The sequence below is a fragment of the Cupressus sempervirens genome, chromosome 8, assembly GCF_028749045.1.
Source record: "Cupressus sempervirens isolate cs-2001-9-10 chromosome 8, ASM2874904v1, whole genome shotgun sequence".
Lineage (NCBI taxonomy): Eukaryota > Viridiplantae > Streptophyta > Pinopsida > Cupressales > Cupressaceae > Cupressus > Cupressus sempervirens.
Window position 1 is genome coordinate 379,595,158 of NC_143125.1, and position 7,196 is coordinate 379,602,353.

Here is a 7,196-nt window from a genome sequence, read left to right on the forward strand (position 1 = left end):
GCCTAATTAGGCTGCAGTTACACTACACATACCCTTTCACACATGCCAATCTAAAAAAAAATTATTGGAACATCTAGGGGCATGTGAAATAAGTACAAATCTAAAGATATGGACCTTGGATCACTCTAAAGAAAAAGTTATAGTGACTGTAGTGAAATGTTGAATGGTATTGTATGGAGTCATACACCTAGGGTATGGTGGTAAAATTCTTTCCTTGCTTGGCCATCTATAAAACCTAAAAAATCATGAATTACACTAATAGGTCTTTCATTCCACTAAGGGGCATCAAATTCTCATGGTGGAAAGTGCCAAAACAAGAAGGCCCTAGCTGAAACCCTTGGTTTAATGCTAATTTCTAGACACCTTCAGCAAAACTTGAATAACTTGCAAACTACAAAAGATCAAAACATGAAACCAAGTGAAAATGAAAGGTAACTCACCCATCTAACTATTGGGGTCACTAGTACATGTCCCAACATCCATACCAATCTGTAAAATGCTCTGAAACAAAAAAAATTATAGGAAAATAAGGTTATTTTATTGATTTCTTGCCAAAATAAGTACATCATACCTATCACCCACCTAAAAGGTCTAATATAGGTTGTTCCCAATAGTTATAAAGTTAGTTTGAACCAACTAGCCCTTTGGGGAAGAATTTTTGAAAGTTTAACAACTTTTTAAGAAGTTGCTCAAAAGTTGTCAAGCAACTTTTTGAGCAACTATGAAAAGAAAGACAATCAAACCAAACTTCCTATAAAAAAAATTCTAAACAACCCAATCTAACATGAAAACTAATACATTCTACAAAAAAAATCTCAAAAATGCTTTAAAACTCATAAACTCAATAATTTTGCCTTCAAATATAATGTTATAGCATGTTATAGATATGATGCTATAGCATGCTAACTGTACATAATGGTATTAACTTCTCTTATTTTAGGGTTTAAAAAGTATTTATATCTCCTCTTAGGTATTTCCCCTTCATCCTTATGGTTTGCATCAGCCTCCTTCAATTCTTAAAAGGAAAATCCATAATTTCTTGCAAAATTGTAATATAGAAACTTTTGGATTTTTCTTGCTTGCTCTTACTTAACACTTCTAACTTGTTATTTAGGCTATCCCTTAGCAATTCCATGCTAGGGATCCTTTCCTAAGCTAATAAATCATCACTTAGTTTACCATTTCCCTATGGCAATGTATGACTTGATTTTTAGGCCAAAATAGTGACTCTTGTAAGGAAATTAAATGACATCCAATACACTAACTACCACACCTAGGTCCAATGACCCCTATTCTACTTACAAGGCTCTCTCTCTCTCTCTCTCTCTCTCTCTCTCTCTCTCTCTCTTCCTTCAATCTAATGAACCAACTAGATTTGCTTTACATTTTAATGTCTCAAGTATTGCCTCATGGTCTAATTCGTGAACTTTCCAAAGAGTCTTATTATGTGGTTTTCCACCATATTTTATCAAGTGGACATTTGATGTGACAAAAAGGTTTGAATAATGAATAATCTTCCTCTCTATTTTCCAATCCTCAAATAACCACAAGTTAGGGTTCTTCATAGAATATCGTCTAAGCCATGTGCCAGTTGCAACCACTGCACTGATATGGTACTCTAAACTTTCACCATCTATAACCAAGTGATCCAATTTTTGTTTGGCTTGGACACAATGACACAAATAATAATATATCCCTTCTTCATTGTCTTCGGGTGCAATAACAACAAAAATATGGCCTACACTGATAAATGTACAAAATGCGGTCATTAATTCAGAAAATACTTAGGTGAAAGTTATAAAGTTACATGTTGAAATTACAGAAATATATAAATATATATATATATATATCACTAGGTTACACTAGATTAGAAAAGTGGTCAAAGTCAATGGACGAATCCATCTCTACCATTTCCAATGCTTGTGGGGGATGATAGGTGTCAATTGGGTCCAAAACCTTTATATCCCATTTGTCCACCCATTTAGTCGATTAAGTCATCCCAATTTTTCTCTGCACATGATGGACAATAGCATGTCATTTTTTCATGTGTGGATACTACATGAACTTGCATTAGAGCTTCTAAAAGAGTGCAACTCACTTAATCTTGTTAGTGTGCAACAATCCTCATATGGTGCAATGTTAGTATTATCTATTGTAATGTCCCTTTTCGAGACATTTACTGATTTTCCTTTTTATTTGTATTAGTTTTTATAATATTTCATATGATCTTCCTCCTGATGTTTGATTTTTTTTATATGCATATTTCATAAAGCCGTGTCCTTTTGTTGATAATAATTATATCATATTAAGAATTATAATTATATTAATTATATTTAATAATACTATATATTAAATATATATATTATTTATATAAGTTTAATAACATATATTATATCTATGGTTATTAATAGTATTGATATATATATATAATTTATATTTAATAGTATATTATTTAAATATCTAATATATATGTATCTATATTATATGTGTAAGATAATATATATTATATATAATAATATATATATTTAATTTATATACTTTATTAATCATTTTAATATGGTACACTTTTATATATTATACTTATTAGTATTAAATTATATACATCAAAATAGAGATATCACATCTATCAACTAAACAAATCTATGAACCGTAGACTCACATTCCTTACTTGGACCCATTGTAGCATTACACCACTAGACGATGAATTTTGCATCTATGAATATTGCTCCACCTTTATACTTTAGTTCTTCATGAGCTAAGGCTCTTTTGATGCATGCACCTACACCATAGTGCTCTCCCTTTCCATGATCAGCCTCTGTGAAATTCCACATATATTGAATTCTAGACAACCTATGCATCCTGCTCAACCAATAGAACATTCGTGCATTCTTGAATTTAGATGCATATTTGTTTGACCAAATAATGTGCTAACAATATGATATGTTTTTGTTAGCTAAATCTCTATAAAATAGTTGAAAACAACCATGTACAAACTCTGTAAAATGTGATTGATCATTGCTAATGTAAAAATGATACTCCCTCAAAATATTCCTGTCATCCTTTGTACTTGTAGGTGAATGCATGAATGTTATGTGAAAAAATATGGAACTTATTGAGAAGTATAATACTTTCTTCGTACCTCATTTTGTGTTTGTAGTGTGTAGTTCTCTGCAAAGTCTAGAACTGAAACAATGGTATCCAGTGGAAAAGAATCCTTGCACAACTTGAATTTCAAATCCAACCAACAAGCTCTATGTGTATGCCTTTCATACTCGTAAATAATCTTTTCAATGACTAAATCACATCTTTTACCCTATTTCCCATCTTTTAGAGCATATGTCATTGCCTTATATTTTTTGTAATCTACTATTTCATTTCTAATTGCATGTGTATTATCCATATGTTCACAAATTGATAAAATTTGCAAAATAAGCATGTACCATCCAAGCATGATGTCTTGTAAAATTGCTGGTCATCCCCTCTTTCACATAAAATGTTGGATATGAATTCCCTTAAAGGTCTAGGTGGCTCATTCATGTCACAATCTTACAAAACAAACTTAGAATGCAAAAACACACATATATTCTTTAAAACATCAAAATGGTTAGAAAATTCAATATATATCCTACAACAAGTTGTGCATGTGTGATTTATCTTCACATAAAAAGGTTTACCCATCCCAAAAAATCTTTGACTTATTCAAATTTGACGATACATACCAATAATTTTGCAAAAAATTATGTCTGAGTTGAGTCCAAAAAATGTTTTGTGTGTGGGTCGTGATTTTGGCTACCAATCCTCATTCGTACAACATCTATTTGATTAGGGGAAACACGTGTTATTTGTCCAAAAATCGTTGATCAATAATTTCAAAGCTTCACTAATTTCTTTATCCTTTTGCAGCAATCTACTACTAAATGTCCATAACTCATTTTTTGTTGGATCCTCCAATCTTTTACGCCTTAGCATGTACCTCTACCAATTTTCAATGTTTTTCTTGTCTTTCTCATGAGTCAAGCTTTCTTCATTTTGGTACTTACTATTGTCAATTTAAGTACTCATCTTGTGATATTACTATCTTTGGTACATGATTTAGAACCCACTTTGTCATAAGCACTCATTAGATTACTTACAATATTTTTTTCATTTGAATAATTCATCATTCTTAGCCCAAGAATCTTCATGATAGGCCTAAATTTAAAATTCCTCATCATTTCAACAAATAATTGGCATTGACCTATAATATTTAATTCTTCAAAGAATAATCTCCATATACGATTAACTTTTCTTTGACAAGTATGCTTGCTAATCTTGTCAGGCATTGATTTCAAAATATTAGTATCAATATCAATCAAATATTTTGGTCTTCTAAAATGAATTCTAGAAGGTGTTATAATCTTTTCCATTCCCTCAACATTTTTAACATCAACATAAGGTTGAGTGCTTTGCATACCTTAAACTAAAGATGACGTGCCTTGGCAATAAGATGCAAAAGATGGAATATCACCTACTTGATATGTTGATGTTCTGCCTTCAACATGACATGATGGAGTGTGTACATTGTTGGATCTAAAAATTAGTGTCTCTTCAAAATGAGATGACGATATGACTCCAACATTGAAAGATAGTGTAGCTTCACAATTCAATTGTCTTCTTAAGCATAACGGTCTCATTCATTTTCTTTGTCTTTCCAATTCTTTCTCTTTGTTTCTTTGTATCGGTGGTTCTTGTTACTCGTCAAAACTCAATTCTTCATTATTGCTTTACAATTTTCTTTGTTCAATTAGTAGTTTCATTTTATTTCTTTTAATTCCCAAGTCTCTCTCCCTCTCTTCCATTGTTTGAGTTTTTGGTTCTTCCTTGGCATGATGATGATTTTTATATGTCAAATTATTCAAACATGTAAATTAATTACAATTTGAAAATTACAAATCATTCAAATACATATACAAATTGCAATTATTTCAATGAATACACAATATATATTAAATAACTTGTCAAATTTCTAACCATTTCTAAATAACAATTCATTCAAACATATAAATTTCAATGAATTCACTATATATTAAAAAACATATCAAATTATAATCAAATTAAATTCTATATAACAATAAAGAGTATTTAAAAAGGGTTGCACTAACCTTTTCTATAGAAAGAATATTCAAAAAGCCTTCAAATAGTGTTTTCTTTCAAAAGCTTGAAACCTATGTCTTCTTTCAGAACAATAGAACACCATTTTTTGTTGTTTTCATATAGTGCATATGCACTATAGGGTGTATGCATTATAAAGCACGTATGCACTATAGTGCATATGCACTATGTGAAAAATAATCTCTCCCTATCCCACCCTTCCCCATCCCCTACTCTTTCTCTCTCCCTGCTCTATCTTACTCCCTCTCCTCTTCCATCCCCTACTCTCTCACTCTCTCTCCTCTCCCATCCCCTACTCTCTCTCTTCATCTATCTCCCTCTCGCACCACCTACTCTCTCTCACTCTCTCTCCCATCCCCTACTCTCTCTCACTCTCTCTCCTCTCTCATCCCCTACTCTCTCATTCTCTCTCCTCTCCCATCCCCTACTCTCCCTCTCAGGCTACTCTCTCTATCTATCTCCCTCTCCCACTCCATCTCCCACCACCTACTCTCTCTCCCATCCCCTATGCTCTCTCTTTCTCTCTCTCCTATCCCCTACTCTCTCTCTTACACACACTCCCATCTCCCCTCTCTCCCGCTCTCCCTCTCATACTCCCTCTCCCACTGCTACTCTCTCTCTATCTATCTCCCTCTCCCACTCCAGCTCCCATTGCCTACTCTCTCTCACTCTCCCTCTCCCACAGCCTACTCTCACTCTCTCCCATCCCCTACTCTCTCTCCTCTCCCATCCCCCTACTCTCTGTCATAGACACACACTCCTATCCCCTTTCTCTCTTGCTCTCCCTTTCCCACTCTCTCTTCCACCACCTACTCTCTCTCTCACTCTCTCCCATCCCCTACTCTCTCTCTCTTACACACACTCCCATCCCCCTCTCTCCCTTGCTCTCCCTCTCCCACTCCCTCGCCCACTACTACTCTCTCTCTATCTATCTCCCTCTACCACTCCCTCTCCCATCACCTACTCTCTCTCCCATCCCCTACTCTCTTTCTCTAGCTCTCCCTCTTCCACTACCTACTCTCTCTCACTCTCTCTCTCTCTCATTCTCCCACCCCTACTCTATCTCTCATAGACACACACTCCCATCCCCCCTCTCTCTTTCTCTCCCTCTCCCACTCCCTCTCCCACCACCTAATCTTTCTCTCATACTCTCTTTCTCTCATACTCTCTCTCTCCCATTCCCTACTCTCTCTCTCTCTCTCTCTCTCTCTCTCTCTCTCTCTCTCTCTCTCTCTCACACACACACACACACACACACACACACACACTCCCATCCCCCCTCTCTTGCTCTCCCTCTCCCATCACCTACTCTCTCTCTCTCTCTCTCTCTCTCTCTCTCTCTCTCTCTCTCTCCCATCCCCTAATCTCTCTCTCACTCTCTCTTTCACTCTCACTCTCTCCCTCTCTACTCTCTCTTTTACATCACCTACTCTCACTCTCTCTCCCATCCTGTATTCTCTCTCTACCACCCCCTACTCTCTCACACCCTCACACTCTCCTATCCCCAACTCTCTCTCTTACACACATTCCCATCTCCCTCTCTCTCTCCCTCTCCCACTCCCTCTCACATTGCCTACTCTCTCCCATCCCCTACTCTCTCTCGAGCTACTCTCTCTCCCCTCTCCCATCCACTACTCTCTCTCTTTCACACACACACTCCCATTCACTGCTCTCTCTCTCTCTCCTCTCCCATCCCCTACTCTCTCTCTCACTCACACACTCTTATCCTCCTCTCTCTCTCGTTCTCCCTCTTCCACTCCCTCTCCCACCACCTACTCCCTCTCCTATCCCATAATCTCTCTCTCTCATCTCATACTCTCGCTCTACCACACTCTATTGTCTCTCACATGCTCTCCCATCCCCTACTCTCTCTCTTACAGACCCTTCCATCCCCCTCTCTCTCTCCTCTCCCATCCCCTACTCTCCAGATCTCTCACACACACTCTCATCCCCATATTTGTGAACCTGAAGTTGAAGAAGATGAAGAGCATGAAGATGAAAAGATCTGTGAGCCAAAAGTAGATGAAGATTATTTAAAGACTCTA